This window comes from Cryptomeria japonica, chromosome 11 (genome assembly GCF_030272615.1).
Source record: "Cryptomeria japonica chromosome 11, Sugi_1.0, whole genome shotgun sequence".
Classification (NCBI taxonomy): Eukaryota; Viridiplantae; Streptophyta; class Pinopsida; order Cupressales; family Cupressaceae; genus Cryptomeria; species Cryptomeria japonica.
Window position 1 is genome coordinate 230,153,251 of NC_081415.1, and position 27,227 is coordinate 230,180,477.

Consider the following 27,227-nt stretch of genomic DNA (forward strand, 5'->3'; position numbering starts at 1 on the left):
TTAAATCTCCGGAGAAGGCCAGCTTCCTTCTCAATCCAGGTGCAAGTGTTGAACCAACTCAACACTTCAAAACTAACTCCTAAGCCCATCCTAACAAATTGCAGAGGTAAAGGGAAGAGAGAATGCTTGAAATAAAAGAAGCTGATGCACCAAGACAAGATTGTTCCTCTTCCCACCCGAAATGGCACAAGGAATCAACTGAAATACCCAAGAGATGCACAAACTTCAGTTGCATGAGTGACCCAAACGCATGTGTGGAGGTTAGAATTTGCTAAGTGTCAAGAGGGGAGAAGGATTCCCACAAGCCACACTTAGAAAAAACAAGTTAACACAGCATATATGGAGAGAAGAGCCACAAAACATACACCTATGATGAAGGTAAGGAAATATACACAACATGCATAAGTTGAAGGAAGGCAAGAATGTAATTCCAATTCATTCAAAGGCCAAAGGCCAAATTTATAGTTGCATAAATGCAAGATAAATACAAGAGAAGTGGGAGAGAATAGAATAGCTCAAGCCAGCAGGGAGAGAACCCTTTACAATGAGGCTTAACAACCTTTATATAGAAAAAATGGTTACAAGGGTGATCATGACCCCTGCATGTCAATCTGGAAGTGCAGGGAAGTGCATGCACTTGACTTGTACATGCAAGCAACCTAGCCATACCCATAAAGGGCAATTTTGAGAAGGTGGATTGACTAAACTTCCAAAGTCAAACATGATATAAGTCACCAAGCATGGCCCCGTACCTCCCTTGATGGAAATCGTGCCAAAACTGTCGGAGCATTAAAAGCCTTGAGTGTTGATCACGCCATCCGGGAGTGTCGCTAGTTGGAAAGAAGCCCGGAGACTTCGGAAGCTCGGACTCCTGAAGTGAGGAAGACAAGGGAAGGAGCAAGGAACTTCGGAACCTCGGGGTTCCGGAGTTCTAGGGAAGAAACGAAAGGGCTAAAGAGAGAAGGGGAACTTCGAAACCTCGGGGTTCCGGAGTTCTGGGATAGGAGAAGCTTAAGAGGTGAAGGAAGGGAGGCTAGGAACTTCGGAACCTTGGGGTTCCAGAGTTTCGAAGGAGGAGGGAGAAAGGCTAAGGAGAGGAGGGGCTAAGCTAGGGAAGGAACTTCGGAACCTCGGGGTTCCGGAGTTCCGAAGAAACTAGAAAAAAAAGCTGAGGGAAGCAAGGGAACTTCGGAACCTCGGGGTTCCGGAGTTCCGAAGAAACTGGAAAAAAAAGCTGAGGGAAGCAAGGGAACTTCGGAACCTCGGGGTTCCGGAGTTCTGGAGCAGGAAAGAAAGTGGCTAACGCAAAGAACTTTGGAACCTTGGGGTTCCGGAGTTCCGGAAAAGGAAGAAGGAAGGAGACAAGGGCAAAGAACTTCGGAACCTCGGAGTTCCGAAGTTTCGGGGGAAGAGAAAAAGAGGGCTTAGGAACTTCCAACAAGGCAACACTTCAAACCTCATGATTCCATCGTCTTCTCTTGATCAATTTTGAAGCAACGCTGGTCCATAGAACGTATCTCTAATCAGTTCTGGCCAATGGACCAAGGTGTCACAAAATGACAACATTTTTGGCGATTTCTGCGGGATGCTTGCCTGCTAAGCATGAAGTCCAGAAAAGCCTTAAGCGTCCATTGGGCACTGAGTCATCGAAAGACCCAAACATGTGTGTGCCATCACTTGGAGGAAAACTAGAAACTAAAGTGCACACTCTCTTAAGGAGAACGTGGCATGTGCATAAGCACTTATGAAAGCAAAACAACTTCTAGTCTAATATTTACATAGTCATCAACACCCTCTTTAGAAGCAGGGCTTGAGATGAATCCCATTCACTGGGATTGGAAGAACTTCGCCATCAAGCTTGGAGAGATGAAATGCATTGGCCTCCTTGCAACTAGTGATGACATATAGACCACTCCAGATAGCATCAAATTTGGAGTGTCGCCCAACTTTGGCTCTATCTGCATCCCACTTGAGAACTAGCTCTCCTTCTTTGAAGACCCTATGAGTTGCCTTTTTGTCAAAAACCTTCTTGATCTGCTCTTGATGAGTCTCAAGTGTATGCATAGCCTTACTTTTAACCTCCTCCAGCTCCATCAGCTCAACTAGCCTTACTGTCATGGCATCATTCTCTGTCAATTCCAGCTGATGTGCTAGTTCAAGAGAGGGTAACTCCACGGAAGTTGGGAGTCTTGCTTCCTTCCCATATACTAGCATGAAAGGGGAGTTACCAATCACCCTCTTGGGTGTGATCCTGTCAGCCCATAAGGCTGTCTTCAACTTAATATGAAATGCCGTCTGATTGTCTTCAATTGTCCTTTTAACTATCCCAATGAGGTTCTTTTTGGAAGATTCAGCTAAGCCATTACCCTGAGGGTAATAGTTGGATGATGTCTTCAAGTATACACCATTCTTAACTACCCAAGAACTGATTTGGGCTCCAGCAAATGCCCTGGCATTGTCTGATATGATGGTGGGGGGGACACCGAATCTTATCACAATTCCCTCAAGGAATTCCAACACTGAGGCCTCAGTGGCATCCCTCAATGCACCTGCCTCTGTCCACCTAGTGAAGTAATCTGTTGCGGCCAAGATCCACTTATGGCCAGCACTAGAAGGTGGGTTTATCATGCCAATGAAGTCTAAACCCCATTGGGCGAACGGTTGATCTGCTTGGATGGGATGAAGAGGTAGGGAAGCTAGTCTTTGCTTCCGAGAGAACAGAGCACATTTCTTGCAATTATTCACCCATCTATGTGAGTCACTGAATAAGGATGGCCAGTAATAACCAGCCCTCATTATTTTGATAGTCGTAGTCCTTGCAGAGAGGTGGCTCCTTGAAGAGCCATCATGAAATTCCTCTAACAGTCTGCTGACTTGGTTTTGCTCAATGCATCTTAGTAAGACTCCATTAGAGTCTTTTCAGAAAAGAGTTCCATTCACTAAGACATAGGGAATGGACTGCAACCTGAAGAGTCTTCTTTTGGTCTGGTCCAGACCTTGAGGGTATCTACCTTCCATTAAGAAGGTGGTCATGTCACCTACCCAATTGAATTGAGTGTTGTTGTCAATTGGTTGATCCTCTTGTAACACAAGGGCGACCTCTGAAGTACTCTTAGAAGATGAGACAAGTTGTTCACATAGGCCCCTGCCTCTTACAAGCTTGGTGATCTTGATGTTGATGTCATACTCCATGACCATGGTTATCCACTCAGCCCTCTTCTCATTGATGTCCTTGTTTAGAAGGAAATCTTTGACACTTGCATGTGGAACTAAGAGCTGGATCTTGTTGTTGGACAACACGTGTCTGAAATTTTTTAATGCCCTTACAACATTGAGGACTTGCTTCTCTACATAGCTATACTTAAGCTCATAGTCCTTTAGCCCCTCACTAAAGAAAGCAATAGGTTGCTCCAAATTGTCATCATTCGGCTGTGTTACGACAGCTGAGATGTTAGATTCTCCTCCGAAGGTATAGAGGATAAAATCCCTTTCGTAATTAGGATTGACAAGGGTAGGGGCCTAAGCAATTGCTTTTTTGATCTCTTCAAAACCGACCCTTCCCTCCTTGGTCCAACTGAAAGCCAAGTTTTTCTTCAACATGGAAGTGAGGGGTTTTACCATGGTGGCAAGGTTGGGAATGAACCTCCTCACAAAGTTGATCCTACCAAGGAGACTTTCCAATCCTTTCTTGTGACTAGGGAGTGGAAGAGAAAGAATAGCCTCCACTCACTCTGGATGAATGGTCAAACCCTCTTTGGATACGATGTGTCCTAGCAATTTTCCTTGATTAGTAGCAAATACACACTTGCTAGGGTTCAAGGACACACCATACTCCCTGCATTTCATGAACACCTACTCAAGATGACCAAGATGGTCAGCTGCATGCTTCGAAAAAATAGTTATGTCATCAAGGTATACAAGCACAAACTTTGCTAATACACCCTTGAAAGCCATGTCCATTGCTCTTTGGAACGTAGCACCTACATTGGTTAGCCCAAAGGGCATTTTACAATAAGCATAGGTACCCCACTTAGTAGTAAATGCAGTCTTGTATTGGTCTGATTCTTGGACCAAGATCTGATTGTAGCCTGAATACCCATCCAAGAATGAAAATCTTTCTGAGCCAATGACCTTTTGGAGAATCTGCTCCATAGAGGGAAGGGGATAATGATCCTTGAGGGAGGCTCTATTGAGATCCCTGAAGTCTACACATAACCTGATTTCCCCATTCTTCTTCCTTACAGGGACAAGGTTGGCCACCCAGGAGGAGTGCTTGATAGGGAAGATGATATTGGCTTCTATGAGCTTGGTCAACTCCTTCCTCATTAGTGACTAAATTTTGGGGTTTATTGGCCTTTTCTTTTGTCTAATTGGCTTTGCATCTAGGTCTAGCTCTATGGTATGTTGGGCTTAGCTAGGGTCAAAACCCTTCAAGTCTTCATAGGTCCAAGCAACTATGTCATCATATTGTTGGCAAAGCTCAACAAAGGCCTCTTGCTCAGTTGAGGAACACACCTTGCCCAAGTTCAAGGACCTACCCTCAGCAACAACAGGCTTGTAATCACCCCTCTTTGCAGCCAAGTTCATTTTCTTCTTCAACTGATCATCTGAGTTGAAAATGCCTTCCAAGGTAACTAGACCTTTAGGCAACTTATTGGAGTTGAGCTGCATGATTTGATCTCCATACTGGTCTTGCAGCTTAGGCTGATTTTTGGCAGAAAAATCTGCTTCATTTTGCAAGAAGTTGACGATCTGTTGATCGCTTTCGAATACTTGTCAATTTACTTGATTGTCTGGGACAGCAGGCCTTACAACAAGCTTGATGTGTTGCTCCTTCTCACTTGCAACATGCGTTGGTATGTCGAACTGAGCACCAACCACTGCAAGCCTATCAACATGCTTGTTCTGACCTCTAGGAATGCTCTGGATATTGAAGGCCTCGAATCCTTCAATCAAATCCCAAACCCCGTGTTTGTATGATTTGAGTAGGTTATTTTTGGCTACACTTTGGGCTTGGATGTGGTTAACAACCAACTCACTATCTCCAAATACTTGCAAAGATCTAATCTTTCTACTTAGTTCAAGTTGGAGACCTTGGATCAAGGCTTCATACTCAACGACATTGTTGGTGCAACCAAATTGAAGCCTAAAAGAGAAGAAATATTTCTCCTATTTAGGAGAAACAAGCATCACACCGGCACCTGCACCATTCTTGTTTCTTGAACCATCAAAAATCATGTTCCATAACCCCTCTGAGTCTCCTTGTGTCTTGATAAGGTTAGGGATAGGAGTATCCTCTTCATGGATACAATAGGTGTCAAGCCCAGTCTCTTGAGTCTCAGCTAATGGATCAAATTGAAAAGCATTGGCTCATTCGTCCAGCAAGCAATCAGGAACATCTTGCAAAAGAGTAGCAGGCTCACAGATGGCACACTCCTCCCCCTCTTCATGCAAAGTGCAATTCATGTTTATAGGGCTAGGGGTGTAGGGATCTATGTGGTTTTGGGCAATGGGTTCTTCCCTTATGGTGACCTTGGTACCATACCTTGATCGAAATAGCATATAGGACCAGTCAGAAGACAGGTACCCACCTATCTTGGTTGTGAAGTCTCTAGACAGGCAGATGGCAAAGAAGGCAGGGAGGTCGATGATTGATATGTCTTGCAAGACAATGCAACTAGGGCATGCATGCAAGGTTAACTTCCAGCAATGCAAGTGTGACCTCTAGGTATGCTTTGGTGACAGGTTCGTATTCTATGCCAAGAAAATCAGCTACCTTCTTAGGCATGACTAAGCTACTAGCTCCTGAATCTATCATGCAATTGTGAACCAAATTATCTCCTATAATTAAGGAGAGATAGAAGGGGGGAGGCTTGCTGATCTTTCTTGAATCTTCCTCCTCCTTGGGTTGCACCAAACTGGTGGAGACTGCCTTTCCACTGACTGCTGCCTCATCTCATGACTGATTGACATCCTTTAGTGCCTCTTTAAACAAATCCCTTTGAGATGGGATTGAAAGGGCCTCCCATATAGTGACGTTGAGGTTGGCCTTTGTAATGTCCCTACTAGTTAGGGATCATTGTCCTGCAAAACAGATTGTTAGAACACAACAAAAATATATATACATAACTAATCTAATTTGCAATTAAAGTTCAATTACTTAATTAACACTACTTTCAATTCTTTAAAATAAAAAGGATACGAATGCCATACGAAGATGTCCTTAGGCAGCTGTGAAGCTCGCCTTCTTGGAACCCATCTTGGTTCCAAGTCATCCAGGAAATCGAAGGTGAATTCGATTCCTGTCTTGGATATAACTTCTTACACCCAAGCCATCCAGGAAATCAAAGGTTAATTCGATTCCTGTCTTGGATGTAACTTCTTACACCCAAGCCATCCAAGAAATCGAAGGTTAATTCGATTCCTGTCTTGGATGTAACTTCTTACACCCAAGCCATCCAGGAAATCGAAGGTTAATTCGATTCTTGTCTTGGGTGTAATTTCTTACACCCAAGCCATCCAAGGAAGACCATATGTCAATTCCTTGCCTTGGATGATGCATCTCATCATCCAAGTCCATCAAAGGGAACCGGCCAGATCCGTCTCTTCTTGGATGAACTTAGTCAACCAAGCCATATATATGCATATAGATATTCAGTATATACTGCCTACCAGGGATTATCATAATCCCTCCATTAGGCTAAAGGAATTTCTTACATATAGCCTCCATCATATAATCACATTAATATTACATTTTATAATTCATTATTGTTTTCCATTCCATGATTTACGTCTTCATTTACATATTCTTTAATCTTTCTAATGATCCTAACTATACATACATATTCTACATAGATTCCTATCTTTATTGCTACATTCATATAAGTAATCATTAGAGATATATGTATTCATAAAAATGCATTAATATATATGTGTGTGTGTGGCACACATGTCCACACACATATATACCTTAAGACTTCTTAACCCCTCTTACCTGTACGCAGATTGTAGCCTACGGTTGGAGTTCGCACTGTAGATGTCGCCTGCAGATTGGGAGGCATACCACAAAGAACACAAATGTTACTTCCCGTAACTTGATAACGATTCTGATCTGATCTTATCAATGCTGATCTCACTAGATGCTTTTGATTCCTTCCCTTTATATCTCTCAATTTGAGGGAGAGGTCACGCCTCTTCATCATGTATGCCCTTTGGCAAGAGACACACCCTTTCACCATTATCACCCTTTGAAAGAGTGCAACTCTTCATTATTTCTACCATTTGAAAGGGACACAACCTTTCATAATCAAATCTGCACTTATTATTTAAATCAGATCTGCACTTCTCATTACCAAATTATCCCCCCCTCAAATGAGGTTTTCTTCTCCCTTTTATATATCATTGTTGAGGGAGTCACAACTTTTCCTTTCATGTCTTTTGACTTTTCATTAACTTAATTAATTTTTAATTAATCATATTTAATTATATCATTTTATATTTTAATTTTATTATTATCATTTATTATTAAATTCTACTTCAAAGTGGGGATATTATTATAATTTATTATTAAATTCTATTTCAAAGTGGGGATATTATTATCATTTATTATTAAATTCTATTTCAAAGTGGGGATATTGCCTTTCCACTGACTGCTGCCTCATCTCATGACTGATTGACATCCTTTAGTGCCTCTTTAAACAAATCCCTTTGAGATGGGATTGAAAGGGCCTCCCATATAGTGACGTTGAGGTTGGCCTTCTTCATCTGATCAGCTATGTTGAAAGGAACACCAACTGACATTAGAGGCGCCTTTGAGGCTACAAGGTCTGCCTTTTCTCTTTGGATGACTTACACCTCCTCCTGCCTCTTGTTCCCTTGCATGGTACTTTGGCTTGTATCATGGACGGCTACATTGGGTGTAGGAGCTTGGGCTGATGTTGAAGGTGACGTAGCCTCCATGGCTCTCTTCTTTGACCTTGCATACTCCAGCATGGACTCACCATTTTGTTTGGTTCAAACCACATAATTCTACCTCCTGCCAATTGACTAAGGTAGAATCTCCTTGTAGGTGAGCCTGAGTGCCAACACTAGGCTGATTTGGGTCATATTGTTGGTCAGAAGTGGTTGGCTCATCCTGCACTACTAAAGTTTGGACAAACCCTACATTTTGGCATGCACCTTGGTTGTGTGGCCGATTGCATGGTTGACACCAATCTTACTCTTGGGCGAGCTTATTTTGCATTTGAACTATCACCTTCGAGTTGCTTGCGGTTGTGGGGTTCACACTATTCAATGGCTTGACATTGCTCCATTGGTTTTGCCCTTGAAAGGGTGGCCTATTCTGCTGATAGTTCTGATTTTGTGCCTGATAAGGTCTGCTATACTGAGTTTGCTGCCTCTTCCGTGCCACCAATTCATTGCCAAAGTTTTGCAATAGAGCCTTGACCTCATGGAGCTCATTGGAGGATGTAGAGGGTGTGGATGATTGCCCTGCGGGAGCCATGGGGATAGGAGCCAAGGTGGGTTGTTGAGTAGGAGCTTCTAAGAAAAGAGGCATTGGAAGCTTTGGAGCTATCTTCCTGTTGTGACGTTTTCACACATCGCACCATTGCAAATGGGGACCCCTGTTTTTTTTTGCTTTTTAGGGTTTGTTTTTTTTAGGTCTTTTAGGGTTTTGTCAGTTGGCTTTTGCATTTTTGAGTGCTGTCGGGGAGATCAATAGGATAGCAAGTCCGGCTTGAGTGATGTCTTGATCTTGAAATTTGGCTAAGTCTGAAAGCCTTGATCCTGAAATTTGGCTAAGTCTGGAATGTCCTGATCCTAAAATTTGGCTAAGTCTGGAATGTCCTGATCCTGAAATTTGACTGAGTCTGGAAACTGAAAAACCTCAAAAAACTAGATTTTGCAATATAACTCCCGGAGGTCTGAAACCACTCTCAAACATCCTGAAAGTATATATGGAATATAACTTAAAGTATAAGAAGGAAGAAAGATAGAAGGAAATGTCACTTATACTTTCGCTCCTGTCCTTCACTGAGGATCCAGAGCGAATTTCGCTCCTGTCCCTCTCCAAGGGACCAAGGCGAAGCGCTCCTGTCCCTCACCAAGGGACCAGGGCGAAAATACTTATTTGGGCCATTCCTGGCCTTGTTTGGTTAAATTGAGACATCAAAAGCATGGTGAAGGACGAAATGAGCATGATAGAGCATCCAGACTTGATCAAAGACAATGAAATGATGGAGTTTTTGTCTACAAAGGTAAAAGCGCTCCTGTCCCTCACCAAGGGACCAGAGCGATTTTCTTTATATACACATTTTTATACCTTTCTTAGACTTGAACTCTTATTCATGGCGTGTAACAAGATGATATCTTCCTTAGCCAAGACATTTCAGGGTGAAAAGTGAAGCATTTTGGCCTTGAGGACAAAAGGCGCTCCTGTCCCTCACTGAAGGACCGGAGCTTGAATTCCAAATTTGCATTATCCTTGCAAGATTTAAGTGATTTCGCGATTTGAAGAGGTCAAGGGAAGTATGTTTTGCCCGTTGAATATAACTTGAGTAGGCTACAAAGAAGAGAATCAACCCAAATGGCAATAGGTGCTCCTGTCCCTCTCCAGGGGACCAGAGCAATTTTCTCACAAGACAAACTTCGGGCAAAGGCAAAGCAAGTTTTATGTTTGAAATGAATGAAAAGGGGCGTGATTGGTACAATGAAGATAATTTCGAAGGCTAGCAAAACACAAGTAAGCTCATAGTTGCAAAATCGCTCCTGTCCCTCTCCAAGGGACCAGAGCGAAATCTTCAAAATGCCTAAGTGCCTAACAATTTGAAATGCTATTTCTTGTTGCCAGGACTCAAGATGAAGTGGGGAGTGATGTTCTACGTCTAGAAAGTAATTCGAGGTTGATATGATCAAGAATTTGTGCAATGAACCAAAAGTTGCTCCTGTCCCTCACCAAGGGACCAGGGTGAAAATGCCTTAAGGCAAGCTCCTTCCAAAGATCACATGAATTGAACTTAAAGTTCCAGATAAAATGCCATTTTGAACATCAAAGATGAGGTTTTGAACATAAAAAATGAAGGATGGAGGACAAAAATGTAGGAGCGCTCCTGTCCCTCTCCAAGGGACCAGAGCGAAGTTATCAAAATTCATTATTTTTTGCCTTATTTTAGCAAATCGCACTAGATGCCAAGTTCGCCAAAAAACTTCGAAATTTTTTTAAAAAAATTCTAATTAAATTGGCATTTAATGAAAAATCGCATAGCATTTAATAATTAATTTTGAGCCTTGGAAAATCGTTTTTTTTATTAATTGAGGCATTTCGAAATTAATTATTATTAATTTAAAATTTAAAAGAAGAGCGCTTGAGGTATCATTTTTTATTGCTTAATTAAGTCGGCCTCTTCCTTTTTAGTTTTATTTATTTTTTTGGCCTATTTTCATCAAGTCGGCCTATGGGGAGGTGAAATGGTGAGCGCTCTATATATTTGGGGTGTGTTTTTCATTATTCAAATCATTCACTCATTGTTTCAAGTGCGATTTGGAGAAGCAAGGAAGGAGGTGCGAAATCTAGCTTGTGTGGAGCGAATTTCTACCAAGTGTGGAGACTAAGGAAGGCGAAATTCATCTTGAAGGCTATTGGAGAGGCGTATTTCTTGCTAGATTGGAGGATAAATTCCAGATGTTTTGGAGGTGTTGAAGGCTAGAGGTGGTGGAGTTGATGCTTGTGAAGACTAAAGGGGGCGCATTTTGCTAAAGGGAGTCTTGATCTACATTTTGCCTAGCGAATTCTCCTATTTTTGCATCATTTTTTAGAATTAATTCCCAAGTGGAGGTATGGCGTAATCACCTTGGCACCATTTTTGAAGATTTAAATTTTGCTTTGAAAATCCTAAATTAGGAAATGATAACTCAAGATTTATCATGAGGTATCCTAATTAAAATCTTGAATCTTCCTTTTAAAGTTTAATTTTTAGATTTCAAGATATATTACTAATTTTGAAATGTTGTGTAGGTATCAAGATGGCGACTCCAAAGCCCGGAGGATCTACAAGTCGGCAGGTTCTCATCAAGGACGATCAAGCAAGGACAAGGGCGACCTCCTCCAGCCTAGCATCGACAAGGACGGCCTTCTTTGGACTAACGTCATCAAGGGCGACCTTCTCCAATCCAGTATTCCAAGGCAGGGTACATCAATCATCCTGCACATCAAGGACACAAGAAGTTAGAACAAGGGTTCGTTGAAGAAGCAGATAGTTCCAGATGAATTAATTAAAGCTAGCTTCTCAACAACATCAAGTTGAATATTTACCAAGTTACAAGTGTCAGACGAGGTGGCATCCTAGTCATCACTTCTCCAGTCAATGTGGTCCACCTCAGCATGTCCAGATTCAATGTACCTAACTCATGGAAGGTGGCACAAACTCCGATGTACCTACCCCAGCTATCCATTGGTCGATTTTTCCAGAGAGGACATGTGTCCAAGCAATACAATTTTATCATTGGTCAAGCATTAAATGATATGTAATGGTTGTAACAAACCCTAATTAGGGTTTTCATTGTAAAATCTTGGCCATTGATCTTGAATTGATCTAAGCCATCGAATTGTATTGAGGGCACTATATAAGCCCTGGCATTTCATTTTGTAAAGGAGATATAATAGAATAAGAGTTGGAAGCAGTTAGAAAGGAGTTAGTGAATAGAGAGTAGTTAGCTAGTTGATAGAATAGCAATTAGAGTAGAGAGAGAAGGCAAAGATTGTTGCCAAGATGTTGTTGTAAAAGACTTGTAACTTCATTGAAGAAATGGTGAAATCTATGGGTCGATTCGACAATTTGCATGGTCTTTATACTTCTCATGTTTGATTTCATGTTATTAGATGAGTGGAAGAAATGTGTTTGATTGATGGTGAAATTCGTATATCCATACTACTAGCAGTTTGTTGATTGCAGACTTGCCTTGTTTAGTCAACTGGAATCATTCAGCTTAAGCTTAACTTCAGTTGTCGCTTCTTTATTGATATGCATCAACCTGATGGTGTCTATGCCTGCAGTGATGATTTGAACATCATAAAGCTTTCCTTCGAAGATCGCACTAACCTTGTGGAGATGGTCCTGGGATGTCAAAACAAGACTTAGTTAGAATTCCATCAAAGATCATTCATTGCTCTTACATTCTTAGTGTTAGGATTAGATCCTTTCCTCGCCCTCATCTTTTTTCCTTTTTTTTAATCAAAGCTAGTAAGATCCCGTGTTCCAGCAATATTCAAAGCAGATCAGACATTCAATCATCAAATGTAAGTCCCCTTGTGATTCCAGCAAATCACATCATACCACAGAGAGCTTCTCCACACGTAGAGACCCTACATACAAGAACCTTGAAGTCATCCTGATTGATCCTTTTCCGCGATATCTTCAGCAATCAAAGGCTTTATTCAAGAGAGGATAAGGTACCTTTAGGTATTTTATTCTGTGTTTGATAGTGTACAAAATACACGTCAACACTTCCCAGCCTGAATCAAACAATTTTCTGCTCTTATGCCTATGTCATATGCACCCGGTAGAGAGGCTCCACCCACTGATTGTACCATGACAACTATATCGTTGTTGAGAGCTCTAAGATAATACAAGAAGGCATGATTTGGAGATGGCTTCACTAGAGCAGGAATTCTATTCCATGTCTTATGGAATCTGAAATTGAAATCTCCCATGAACTCGTGGGGTGCCCTCTTGATCGTAGTCAACTGCTCCACAAGTGATAGGTGATCATTTTTGTCTTCAAAATGGTTGCACAACCTCTCCCCCAATTCATCCCAATTGTGAATGGAGTTGGACGACAACCATCTATACCACTGCAAAGCTTTGCCTTTCAAAGATGTGGCAAAGAGTCTGACAACAACATCATCCTGAGTGATATTATGGACGGAACAGATGTTTGCAATGTCTTGAATGTGCTCAATGGGCGTAGTAGTTGTCTCACCAGTGAAGTATGGTATACTCTTCAAATGCAGCCACTGGTATGTCACTCCATTGAGTCAAAATAAGAGGACTCCCCCCATTGAAGGTAACGAAAACCTGATTTCTAGCCATGCAAAACAATGGTCTATTGATATGAGTGGTGGGAGCCCTTGATAGTAATGGTCTTGTAAATGGAGGAGTAGAACGAGACCTGGGAGATGGAGTGTTTACAACCTTAACACCCTTGACTGGTGACAATGAAGGTTTACCTCTCCGCCTTCTAGAATCTGTAGATGGGAGCTCTATGAATTTGAAACTGCCTCTAGAAGACGCCCTTGTATGAATTCTGGGCATGAAATCAATAACCTGCCTGAGTGAGAGACTGGACTGGCAAGCAAAGACCTTGGAACCTGGGGGTTCCGGATGTCTGGTCCTAAGCACCTCGGAACCTGGGGGTTCTAGACTTCCGAAGTAGCGGTCCTAGGAATTTCGAAACCTGGGGGTTTCGGGGTCCCAGGGTTGAGATGGTTCCACTGACTTTGGAACCTGGAGACCTCGGGGTTCCGAAGTAAGGAACAAATCATGTGCAAAAGACCAGTCTTGTGAGCAAAGTCGCCAAGTGCTTGAAGATGACTACCTCCAAAGGCTAAGATGCCAAGAAGAACACTGCATCCTTAGCATGTATGTCGAAATTAAGTCCCACAGGGCATGCCAAAAATTGTTAACACAAGCTCGCACCCTTGCTGAGCTATCAACTCAGCAACCTTGTGCAACATGGAGACAACCCCGAAGTGTGGGACCTTGTGCAAGGGGGTTGAATCTCCAGAGAAGGTCGACTTCCTTCTCAATCCAAGTGCAGGTGTTGAACCAACTCAACACTTCAAAACTAATTCCTAAGCCTATCCTAACAAATTGCATAGGTAAAGGGAAGAGAGAATGCTTGAAATAGAATAAGGTGATGCACCAAGAAGAGATTGTTCCTCTCCCCGCCTGAAATGGCACAAGGAATCAACTGAAATACCCAAGAGATGCACAAACTTCAATTGCATGAGTGACCCAAATGCATGTGTGGAGGTTAGAATTTTCTAAGTGTCAAGAGGGGAGAAGGATTCCCACAAGCCACACTCAGAAAAAACAAGTTAACACAACATATATGGAGAGAAGAGCCACAAAACATACACCTATGATGAAGGTAAGAAAATATACACAGCATGCATAAGTTGAAGGAAGGCAAGAATGTAATTCCAATTCATTCAAAGGCCAAAGGCCAAACTTATAATTGCATAAATGCAAGATAAATACAAGAGAAGTGGGAAAGCATAGAAGAGCTCAAGCTAGCAGGGAGAGAACCCTTTACAACTATGTTACCCCAAGTTTCCGGGACGGGGACGGCAAGGGACGACAGGACGAGTTTCCGGGACGACAAATTTTATTGCCAATTTTGGGGACGGCGGGGGCCATCAAAGGGGACAGCTATATAAAATATAGGAAAAATTTAAAATATATAGTGAAATTTTAAATGTTCATATGAAAAATAGATAAAGCATGTATATATACATTATATTCATATGAAAACATGGATAAAGCAAGTATATGTACATTATAGAACCTTAACATACCACATTTGTGTTCAGAATTGATTGTCAATACTCAATATGCATTCATAATTGAAAATACATTGTCAATATGCCAACACTTGTTTGCATGTAGTTCATTGTTTATTTCTGGTTGAAGGATATTTTGATAGTCTTCCATTTCTATTATGACCTACAACCGCTTCTTTATGCACTACAAAGTTTTGGATGTTTGTGAAATTCTATACCAAGCTGTTATTCATATTTTTGAGTGCTTTTGGCTATGATTCAAACTTGTTTACCTTTCATAATTGTGAAAAGTCCAATATTGCAGACCTACAACCACTTTTTTACGCACTACCGCGTTCTAAGTGTTTGTGAAATTTATTACCCGATTGTTGTTCATTATTTCTAAGTGCTTTTGGAAGTGATTCAAACATGTTTACCCATCATATTAATGAAAATCCAATTTTATAGACCTATAATAAAATAAAAAAATGATTTTTTGAGCATTTGAGTCTTTTTTGGTTTTTTAATTGTGTTGGGAAAAGGGGAACGGCTGGCCGTCCCCGGGACAATTAGGGGACGGGGGGACGTCCCCAAACCATATTGGGGATGGGGGGACGTTCCCTTTGAGAGTCACTGTCGTCCCCAAGTTTCCAAGACGTTTCCCACAAATTTTGCAATTTTGGGGACGACGGGGGACGTCCCCAAGTCCCCGAAACGTCCCCAGTACAGGGACAAGGGATTTTAACCCGGGGGACGCGTCCCTAGGTTACAATGAGGCTTAACAACCTTTATATAGAAAAAATGGTTACAAGGGTGATCATGACCCCTGCTTGTCAGTCTGGAAGTGCAAGGAAGTGCATGCACTTGACTTGTACATGCAAGCAACCTAGCCATACCCACAAAGGGCACTCCTGAGAAGGTGGATTGACTAAACTTCCAAAGTCAGACATGACATAAGTCACCAAGCATGGCCCCGTACCTCCCTTGATGGAAATCCGGCCAAAACATTTAATGCACCCTTGTGGCTCCACAAAACAAAGTGCACAAGTCACCAAAACTGTCGGAGCATTAAAATCCTTGAGTGTCGATCATGCCATCCGGAAGTGTTGCCAGTCGGAAGGAAGCTCGGACTCCCGAAGTGAGGAAGACAAGGGAAGGAACAAGGAACTTCGGAACCTTGGGGTTCCAGAGTTCCGGGATAGGAGAAGCTTAAGAGGTGAAAGAAAGGGAGGCTAGGAATGCTGGTCCATAGAACGTATCTCCGATCGGTTCTTGCCGATGGACCAAGGTGTCACAAAATGACAACAGTTTCTTCGAAGTCAATACCTTCCACTTGAGCATACCCTTTGCAAACTAACCTTGCTTTATGTCGGATTATTTTGCCTTCTTCATTCATCTTGTTCCGGTAGACCCACTTGGTACCTGACATTATTGTCTATCGGTCTAGGAACAAGTTCCCAAGTTTGATTTTTCTCAATTTGTTTCCGCTCTTCATCCATGGCATCTATCCACTTTTCATTTTTGCTAGCTTCATCAAAATTTTTGGGCTCAAGTTCTGTCATGAGGCTGAAATTTACCTGCTCTTCATTCCGGGCCAGTCTCCTTCTGGTCTGCACACCTTCATTTTTATCTCCTATGATCTGTTCTTCCGGATGGTTCTTCTGCACATACCGGTTGGAGTTCCTACTTGGTGCTTCTTCCACTGGTCCATTGTCAAATTGATTTTCATGCTCATCATTTGAAAAATAAATATAGGGTGTCGGTGCAGATTCTTTCTTATGTAGGTCTTCATCTATTCTCACATTTATACTATTAACCATTTTTCTCAATTTCTTGTTGTAGCATTTGTAGGCTTTGCTATTGGTTGAGTAACCCAAGAGGATTCCTTCATCACTCTGGGAATCAAAGCTTCCTAATCTATGAGCATCTCTCTTGATGAAACACTTACTTCCAAACACTCTAAAATGCTTGAGTGATGGTTTCCGATCATACCATAACTCATAAGGGGTCATTCTACTGTTCACTCTTAGCCGTACCCAGTTTAATGTATAGACAGCAGTATGAGCTGCTTCCTTCCAATATGTATCCAGTATGCTGGCCTCATTCAACATTGTTCTATCCATTTCCTTCACTATCCTATTCTTCCTTTCTACCACACCATTCTGTCATGGTGTTCTTGTTGCTGAATACTGTCTCCGGATTCCATGTTTCTCATAGTAGTCAATAAACTCATTTGAAGAATATTCTCCACCCCAGTCTGATCTTAAACACTTTAACCAGTGTGCACTATCATTTTCAATCATCCTTCTAAAAATCTTGAATCTTTCAAATGCATGTGATTTTTCATGCAAAAATGTCACCCAAGTCATCCTTGAGTAGTCATCAATGAATAACATGAAGTATCTCTCACCGGTCAGAGCCCTTGTCCTTGTTGGTCCACACAAATCTATATGTACTAACTCTAGAGGTCTTGAGGTATTATACTCTTTTGTTTTGCAACTCACTTTGATTTGCTTGCCTCTGATGCATTCATCACAAAAAGTACTTGCCGGTTTAGTTATTTGTGGAATATTTCTCACATACCGGTTTTTACTTATCTTCACTAGATTATCAAAATTCACATGACCTAATCTTCGGTGCCACAACCAACTTTCATCAACCTATCCCATCATGCATTGGGGCTCATAGCATTCCTTCAGATTGTAGACATTTCCATCTGTCCTCTTTCCTTCGGCTACAACCTGACGAGTACTCTGCTTGCTTATCTGACAACCGGTGGAGTGAAATGTGAACTTGTACCCTTTGTCACACATCTGACTTACACTTAGCAGATTATGCTTTAGTCCTTCCACAGTACACATCATGAGCCTTGAGATAGAGGAGTTTCACCAAACCGAACAGAACCACCATTCCAATCATCAAGCTTGATAAACTTTTTCTTATCTCCGGTCATGTGATTTGAGAAGGCACTATCTACTACCCATAGATTCCTTCTTTCAGCATGTAGAGCAGTCTGCACAATCAAGCTGGACTCTGTCTTGTTCTTCTCCTTCTCTATCCAAACCTGTTTCTCTTCTTTCTTCTCCTCTTCTGTCATCTTGTGTTCCGGTTTAGTCTCTATCTTCTGATTTGGTACTGTTTTCTTTTGCTTGTCAGTTCTCAGCTTACAATGCCTTGCTATATGAACAAAATTTTAACACTTGTAACATTTTACATTAGCATTGAAAGATGTATCCAAAGCATTCTTGTAGGACATCTCCACATTTCTCCTACACTCATAACTCTCATGACCAAACTCATTGCAATTACAACATGTGACATTTGTACTTTGTAATGCAGCAAATGAGTTTCTACTCTCAAAGCTGGGGTTTACATTCATTTTCCTACAATCTACCATTATATGATCGAACTTATTACACCGGTGACAATAACCATGAAAGTTTGGAACATACCGGTTATATTGTCTTGAACCTACAAACGACTGCCTCACCGAGGGTCTTCCTTTCATGTTGCTAACTCTGGTGAATCTTTCATGGTCAACTCTTGCATTTCTCCTTGGATCTGCATGTCGGTGCATTGAGTATGGCCTCCGGTTCATTGATTTTGTATACCGGTTTGTGTGGCAGTTCTCAACCACATCTGCATATGTCTTCTTGCCGGTATCCTTGCTTACCGTGAATCTCTTCTTCACTTCACCTTCATTTGAAGAAGTAAACTGTATCTCCTTACCGGATGTGTCTTTGTTGTTTGAACTTTGACCCTCTTCAAATCCTAAGCCACCGGTATCTTTAGATTGCTTCTGTTTGCTCAACATCTTGTCTAAAGCTTCGGTGATGCCTTCATATTTGCTTCTCACTTTCATTTCTTCCTTGCTTTTCTCCAATTCCTTCTGGAGCTTGACAATTTCTTCTTCCAAGTTCTGATGCTCCTCCTTTTTACTCAAGCTGGTACTAGTAACTTCACAGATCCTTTTGGCCTCTTCCAATTGGTTTTAGATCTGCAATTGTTTTCTTGGATTCTTCAAGAGATTTCTCCAACATCTCTTGTTCTTCAGCTGCAGCCTTTTTCACCTTCTTCAGATCTCTTCTTGTTTTCTTCAGTTCTTCCAAGGCACTGATGAGCTCTGCTTCAAGGTCTACTTCTCCTTCTTTCTCTTCTTCTTCTCCTTCTTCAGGTATCGGAACCTCTTGGGCCATAAAAAGGTTTTCTCTGACTTCCTCTTCACTACAAAAGTCATCTGAGACACTTTCCTCATCTGTGGTATCATTTTCATGTGTAAAGACCGCTCTGCTTCCGGTTGCCCCTTTTACCATGCTGGTAGACATTATTCTTCTTGTCCATACCATATGATCTGCTACCACTTGATTGATCATCTTCATTCTTATCACTATAGGGACATTTGGCAGCAAAATGTCTAATCTTTCCACAATTGAAACATTTCAGGGGCAGCTTGCCTTTGTATTTGCCTGAACCTGTCTTGAGTCTTCTGACAAAGTTTGCCATGATATCATCAGAGTCTTCACCAGTTCCATCTTGAGCAGACTCTTCTTTTCCTTTCCTTGATGTTTTGGATGTAGCTTCTTTCTTCACAGCCTCAGTACCGACAGTCCTCATCTCATAAGCAGTTAGGGAACCATACAACTCATCCATTGTAAACATTTTCAGATCTTTTGCTTCTTCTATTGTTGAAACCCTTGTATCATACTTAGATGTGAGAGATCTAAGTACTTTCTTTACTACCACCTCATCTTTTATTTCTTCTCCAAGCCCTCTAATGGTGTTTGTTGTTTCATCAACCCTTCATCAACCCTTCGGAGATAGTCAGCAATCTTCTCTTCATCTCTCATCTTCAAACCCTCAAGTTGTGCTCTCAATGTCTGTAACTTGGCTTCCTTAACTTTAGCATCGCCTTCAAATATTTTCTACAACTTATCCCAAGTTGCTTTGGCAGATGAGCAGTGCATGAGCTTAACAAACTCATTATCAGATAACCCACTAAGAATAGCATTTTTAGCTTTAGCATTGTTCTCATATTCCTTCTTAGCATCTGGATCAGTAGGGGGATTATTAGGGACTGTATACTCATTCACTACCGACATCCATACATCACAACCTAGAGAGGACAAATAGGTTTCCATTCTTCTACTCCAAAAGGCATAGTTGACATCATCAAACATAAGGGCTTTTGAAGAGGTTGATTCATTTCTTGCCATTGTGAACACTTGACAGGACTACCCAAGCTAGAGAACGCTTTAACAAAATAGGGTACCTACGCTCTGATACCAATTGTTGGACACAATGGATCATTGAGAGGAGAGTGATTTAACACTTTTTCTTCAAACAAGGATATACCAGTACTCTATGAAACAAATAGAGTGCTGACCGGTAAGCCAAACTATGTAAACTAAGTGTGTGAAAGGATTTGCTATATCATCAAAATAACTCATACACAAGAATGCATCACATAACAACAAATATACGAGGAAAACTCACTGTGGGAAAAACCTCAGTGAGAATAGTTTTTGGAGATCTTCTGCTCCAATTCAGCCTCACAATATAACTGATCTGATTACAATTTTAGGGCACCAACCCAAGGAGCACCAACCCTTGAACAATTTATAGGCTACAACCTAAAGGAGCTACAACCCTTGCACTAAGCACCTACTTAGTGAAAACAATATCAAGATTCAAATACAAAAATAAATTCCCTGTTGCAAATGAAGTTTTGCAACCCTTCAATACTCTTCTCTACCGGTTTCAATCTTACTAATCTGTGAAATCTTCACACACACTGCAACACTGCCTTTATGCTCGTCCTTACTCTATTGAAACTTCTCTTCCTCTGTCTGCTAGATTCACTTCACACCTGCTCACACTTTTTAGGTTTTGTCTCTGTCGGTTTGTTCTCTATCGGTTCACACACCTTACCGGTTTCTCCTTCTACACACAGTTACTTAAGATTTCTTGTTTTTCACTTGAACAATATTTTCTATCTCTCTTTCATTCACAAGCATAATCACAAATCATTCCGCAGCAACAGACTTATCGATTTAGACTTGTGTATTTAAAAACAAGTTTTCTCGCCAAAAACAAATTCAAACTTCAAGCAGTTAGGGTTTCTTTCCTTCGACCAAATCTATATCAAATCTGATTCGATCGGTCTTGGATCGTTCACCTGCTATAGGGAGATGCATTTGTACACGTTTTTATTCATCCAATGCATGTTTTCTAAAAATAGTAAACTTTACCCTGCTTTACGGCCTTGATCTTTGTCGACCTCATTTCATCCAATTGTTTCTAACTGAAACTCAATGTGCAATCGGATTTCGTGTCCTGATCACCATGCCAACAACTACCTGATCATTCTTTGTCGTCCATTCTTCCTCGAGCCGCAACAGTCAAATAACATCCCGTGACTTGTGGATTTATCATTTAATGACCATCAACTGCACAGACATCTATGTCAATGAACATTTTATCAACCTCTGCATGTTTTCCACCTCAGCTCCCCATGGCACACATCGGCATACTTTCAACTCACCGACAAAGAGTCGGTTCAACCCTGAACATCCCTGCCAGTACAAACCTTTACCGATATGCATAATACACAAAACAACTACTGTTATCGGCATCACATCATACTGGCAGTTCATCTTGCCTTCCGGTATGTCTTCATGCCATTCGTTTAGTTCAGCTCACCGGGTGTTGTTGTGATTCATCTAACATTTCGCCTCTTCATCACAAACAAACAACCAGCCATCATACCGGTTTAAGCCTTACCGATTAATACTCAGGCATGCCAACTCACTCCTGCATCTCACCTCATACCAGTGATGTCATCTGTTAACACATAATCTTTCTTCTCTTCTTTATGCTAGTTGAATCTTCTTCATACCGGGTTGACACACACTGCCTGCAATACCGATTGACATCAATGACAACTCAATGCCAACAATTTTATTAATAATGCAATAAACTCAATTATTAGTTTAGCTAAGATGTTGCCATTAAATAATGTAATGTTTCTTTAATGGTCATCTTAGTTAGTTTAGGTAGTTTCTAATTCTAGCTTTTGTTTACGATTGTTTCATTTAGAAATATCATCTTTGTAAATCTATTTAAGGAGCCTTCGTCTCCTTTGTTTAATACATCGATTTACCATAACATGGTATCAGAGCGGGTCAATGGGATTTCATAAAAATTTGGCGAATTTTTCTAGCCTCTTCTGATCTAGAATTTTTTCCAAAAGTTTGTTCTTTGATATTTTATGAAAATAAAAAATTTGTTGGAGGTATTTTTCTAAAACTGTTGGAGCTTTCTTCTGATTTTCGTGGGTTTTTGTCTTCTACAAAATTGTGTTTCTGCATGTTCAAGGGTTTGTGCGCATTCTATGTTTTTCAGCCCTCACGAGGCCCACGCATCTTTGTGCCTGCAATTCATCCTGTTTTCAAAGCATCATTTTGTGTGTGCCCATGTTTCTCAAATTTATGGGGTTTCGCAGTTCGATAGGGCTCTCTGTTTTTTTTGGGTTTTCTAATTTTTTTCCTAAAAAAATTAGTGTTTAGTTTTTTTAATTTTTCTCCTTAAAATTTTTTTGGAAGGGTTTTAACTTTTTTTTCCCTCAAAAACGAGGTTTTGTATATTGATCCATGACTTGGATTATGTGCCAGCTACTCGCCGATGTTTTAGTGTCTAGGTTTTCATGATTTTTTTCCTAAAAAATTGTCTGTGGGTTTTGATCGATTTTTTTCCTCAAAAATCATGTCTGGTTTTGATTGATTTTTCTCCTCAAAAATCATATCTGGTTTCTTGCAGCCGTTTTGGATCGCACCTAGAGTTGCTAGGGCAACGGTCTGCACAAGTGTTTGTCGATTTTTCCTAAAAAAATTGTGGTTTCAGTTTGAGAAGTTGTTCTCAGTGTCTTTGGATACAGGGAGGGATAGTTTTTGTTTTCCCAACATTAGGTTGGATGGTTTCTAGTTATCTTGATCATTAACATTCTACAAATCCAGGGGGGCCTCAGTAGCTACAGAGTGTTTTGAAAAGAAGGGGAAGCCTTCTTTGTGTTTGTGATCAAAAGACCTGCAAATTGCCTTTTGCAGGGTTGTTAGGACAACGATCATTAAGGGAGGGTATTAAATAATGTAATATTTCTTTAATGGTCATCTTAGTTAGTTTAGGTAGTTTCTAATTCTGGCTTTTGTTTACGATTGTTTCATTTAGAAATATCGTCTTTATAAATCTATTTAAGGAGCCTTCGTCGCCTTTGTTTAATACATCGATTTACCATAACAGATGCATGTTTTAGAATTGTTTTTAGTGGCTAGGGTTATCCTACCATAAAGCTTGATTTCATGCAAAGCTATTCCTAGGATAGAAGTAGCAATTAAATTGTTTTATTTATTTTCATATAATTCTTATAAATAATATGAGAGCCTTTACACTTGGATTTTTCTAATGGTAATTTCCAAGTCTAATTATTGCTGAAATTGTTGTTCACAGAGTTCTTATTCCTACAATTGTTTGTGTGTGAGTTGAGTGTATTGAATGACCTTAGCAAGATTTGTATTGTTAAGATTATTGGAATAAGTATTTTGGCTTTGCATACAATTCTTTATAATTAATTCATAAGTTTTGTTTATGTCTTTGTATTTTTTCATTGAATCTTACTTTGTCTAATAAATGATTTTCACTCTCCAAATTTAATTGAAAATCATAAACATCTTTTAGTCATGTTACTTGCTGGAACAGATAGATTTATATCAGAAACTTCTCATCTAGGGCAGATACATTGAAGTTTGAAAATGCTATGTGCTCTACATTGAAAAACAAAAAGATACATCTTAAATTCAGTTTGTTCATCTTGTATACTTGAAAAGTCTTCTAAATTCCAAGCTAAAGGGAGCTTCACCTTCTACTTTGAAGAGCAGTTTATTGTACATGTTCTACTTTGTGTCACATTGAGAAGTGTGAATTAAAATACTAACACAGGACAAAATACAAGAGCCTCTCCTTCCTCAAGCTCTCTAGCTTCCACTTCATCCTCTATGAGGATTTCTTATTCATCTAAATATTGTCCACAATCCTCCTCCTATGCATCCTCACACCTATTAGTTTCCAACTTTGAAGCCACTATAACTACTCCCTTGGTTGCACCATTGCCTCCATAAACTTTGAGAACATATGGTCCCAATTTTGCCCCTATGCCTTGTCTTTGTGTTTCCTCCATTTCTACATACCTTTTGCCATGTTGTCGAACAACCTCTTCTCTACAAACTAAACCCATTTGGGGTCTCTGAGTCTGTTGAAATATTTGATGTTATTAAACAATAGAGCGAGAGCTATATATACAGAATTTACAAGAGATGATGTTTCTAAAAGAAATATTCGTAAACTAAAGCTGAAAATAGAAACTAACTAAATAAACTCAAGACGACTAAGATGACAAAAACTAACTAAATAAATTAAAGATGACTAAGATGACAAAAACTAACTAAATAAACTAAAGACGACTAAAATGACCATTAAAGAAACATTACAATATTCTATTACCCTCCCTTAATGGTCATGTCATCGTTCTAACTACCCAGAGAAAAACAGAGAAGGTTGCCCCCTTCTTCTCAGAATGTTCTACAACATGAGCCTGCCACTAACCCTGTCAAAATCTGGAGAACTTCTGGATAACATAAATTGTCCACAAACTTTTGCAGATGAGCATGATGACCCAAAACAGACTGCAAAAAAGCCACGATTTTTGAGGAAAAAATTGCCAAACCCAGAAACTAAAGATTACAAAGCATCGTTTTTTTTCAAAAAAATTATTAAAACCCACCAATAAATTTTTAAGGGAAAAAAAATTATAAACCCATAAGAAATTTTTTAAGGAAAAAATTATGAAAACCCATCAAAACATCTCCAGGCGACCAAACAAAGAGGCAGATTGCGTGCCCTAGTCGCATTTTTGCAGGGAGATGAAGACATCGAACAAAACCCAACTCCACGAAGCCCTAGACTGCACATACACAGGATCTGAAACCCTAGGTCACAAAATGCAGAATACAAATGCGGGTTGCAGATCTGAAACACCATAGTTGCGAATAGAAACCAAAAATTTGTGTGCACGAAAAAACATAAGAAAACCTCCACGATCTTCAAATGCAGCACCCAAATTGCCCACGAACACAGATCTACGAACTCACAAAAAATTCAAATTATAGCTCCAAAAGAGCCCACAAAATTCTGCATGCAAAAATCCTACACGATCTTTGCCTAGAAGACTGGTTGCAAATCCGTACCAAAACAGAGAACCGGAAAAGCCTTCCCATAATCCCAAGCCCTCCCATGAGGGAGATAGGCTTAGAACAGCTCTAATACCATGTTAAAATATTCGATGTTATTAAACAATAGAGTGAGAGCTCTATATAAAGAATTTACAAGAGACAATGTTTCTAAAAGAAACAATTGTAAACTAAAGCTGAAAATAGAAACTAACTAAATAAACTAAAGACGACTAAGATGACAAAAACTAACTAAATAAACTAAAGACAACTAAGATGACCATTAAAGAAACATAACAATATTCTATTAGAGTCCTCTTCATGGAAACTCATGCTCCATTGCCAACACACACTCAACTATATCATCAAAGTCTTGATTACATGAGAGTGTGGGTTTCTCTACACCATCCTCCTCTCAGCACTACCATTGCTATAACAAGCATCTATCTTACAGTTTGAAATCAAACTAAATAAAAAAACTTTCAAACATATTATCATGAAATGAAAGCAAATTAACATCATAGATAACATGATTCCATTGTACAGTATTAATAACTTAAACAACAATTTTTTTGAAAGTAATTACATCACATATTCTACTTATAATCTAGAACATACTATTCATAATGATAAAACTGAAATAGGAAGAGATAAGATATTACTTGTATTATTGACTAATGCTGAAGTTCTAATGTCTTTTCTTTTTGAGTTGATCATTTAAAATTGGGGAGGGAAAACATCATCAGGGCACCTTTCTACCCAACCACAGACTTTTCAGCCCCTCATGTCTACCAACTGGTAGACCCGACCCTTCACAGGGAATCCAAGAATTGGAGTCAAGATGCCATCTAAGACTGGTGTATCAACCCTATGCAACCCTAGTCGGCCACATACTTAGGCTACTCCTACTTTGCATGACCTCTGACTGAGTTGGATATCTGGGCTAAACAAACTGACTGATGCTACACACAAGCGACACCTTGACCAAAGGATTTGATTTATGCAAACACATAGTAAGTGTAGTCATGTTCATCACCCTTCTCGGCTGATTATAACCATTAGTCAATTACTTTAGCCTTCACACTAGTCCTTAGCATATGACTACCTCACTCCTGTGACTTATAAGTAATTTATGGTTTAAATAATAGGACAAAGACATTCTCAAGTTCGAACTCTAATTCAGTTATGAAATTAAATAAGAATGCACTGATCAAGTTATGATCTATTAATTTAATGTTCTAAAATTGAACATTCTCAAGGCCAGGGTTACAATCCTAACAAAAGAATGAATTGCTTGTCATAGAAGATTTCACATTGCTTCACATTGTTAGACCATCTCACTTATTTGTATATTCATTTTCATTTGTTATATAGATTGTGGAGATATTCCTAAGCTCTTGAGCTAGCTTCTAGCTCCTCTCAGGAGTTCAGAAATATTTCTTTCTAATGGCAATACTTCATGAGCAGTAATTTTCTAAGTTGAAAACTATTCGTTGTAGTTTACTTGTCAAAATTGCTGGACAATTCTCAAAATTTAAAACTATTTTGTTTAGTTTTTCCAGCTAGAACTTGTTGACGTGGCTAAAATCATATTACTACAACTCTCTCTGGTCAACGCAGAATAGAATTTTGTTGAGTATCCTATCCTCTCTTATATAAGGAATACCTAATGTTGTTTTAGTTGATGAAAGGGGACAACCTCAAGGTTCGAAATGTAAGGTTATGATGGGATAACTCATCGGTTTGATGTGTTTTGTTGGAAACACAAGGGGCCTTACGTTTGCAACAAGGTGGTCTGCATCTAACAATGTTGCGATTCTCAAACTAGGAAATAAAATCAAAAGGGAAGGGTTTAGGGATCCTAAGTGCAATGATAGGAATGACTAGTGCTACGGGTAGACAGATTTCCATAAACCGATTCTTGTTTCTCCAAAGACACCTTCACAACTCGAAAAGAATAGTGCAATCTCCAAGGGGATGACAGATTTTCAAACTGGAGATACTCATCTAGGCGCCCAACTCTAGCACAACCAAAAACGAATACATACGATTGAATTAAGCATAGGTAAGGTTCAGACTAACCATGCACGGTGACCTACAATCAGTAGGTTTCCAATGGTACGAACCTAAAATGCATCAAATATCCCCCACATTTTGCCATTGAAATCATCGTACTTTACCTCTAACTAGCTGGAGGGAAACCATGCAAACAAAATAAAACCAAAAATAACAAACACCAGATTCAATGTTCATATATTGATTTTAGCTATCATTATAACAATTTCTTACAACATTCTACTTTATTTCTAATCTGAAAACTACATCTAACTGCTAACTCCTAAAAATCTAACTAATTCTAACCCCTAAAAAATCTAACCCTTTACAAGGAGAGGCATCCTGCCTTTTATAGA

The 27,227-nt window shown here is 40.0% G+C and overlaps 1 protein-coding gene across 1 annotated transcript in view; it reads right to left on the reverse strand.

The window, feature by feature from the left end:
* The window catches only part of LOC131063952 (DCC family protein At1g52590, chloroplastic), a 146,133-nt gene that overhangs the window by 55,737 nt on the left and 63,169 nt on the right, over positions 1 to 27,227 (reverse strand). The window lies entirely within an intron of this gene.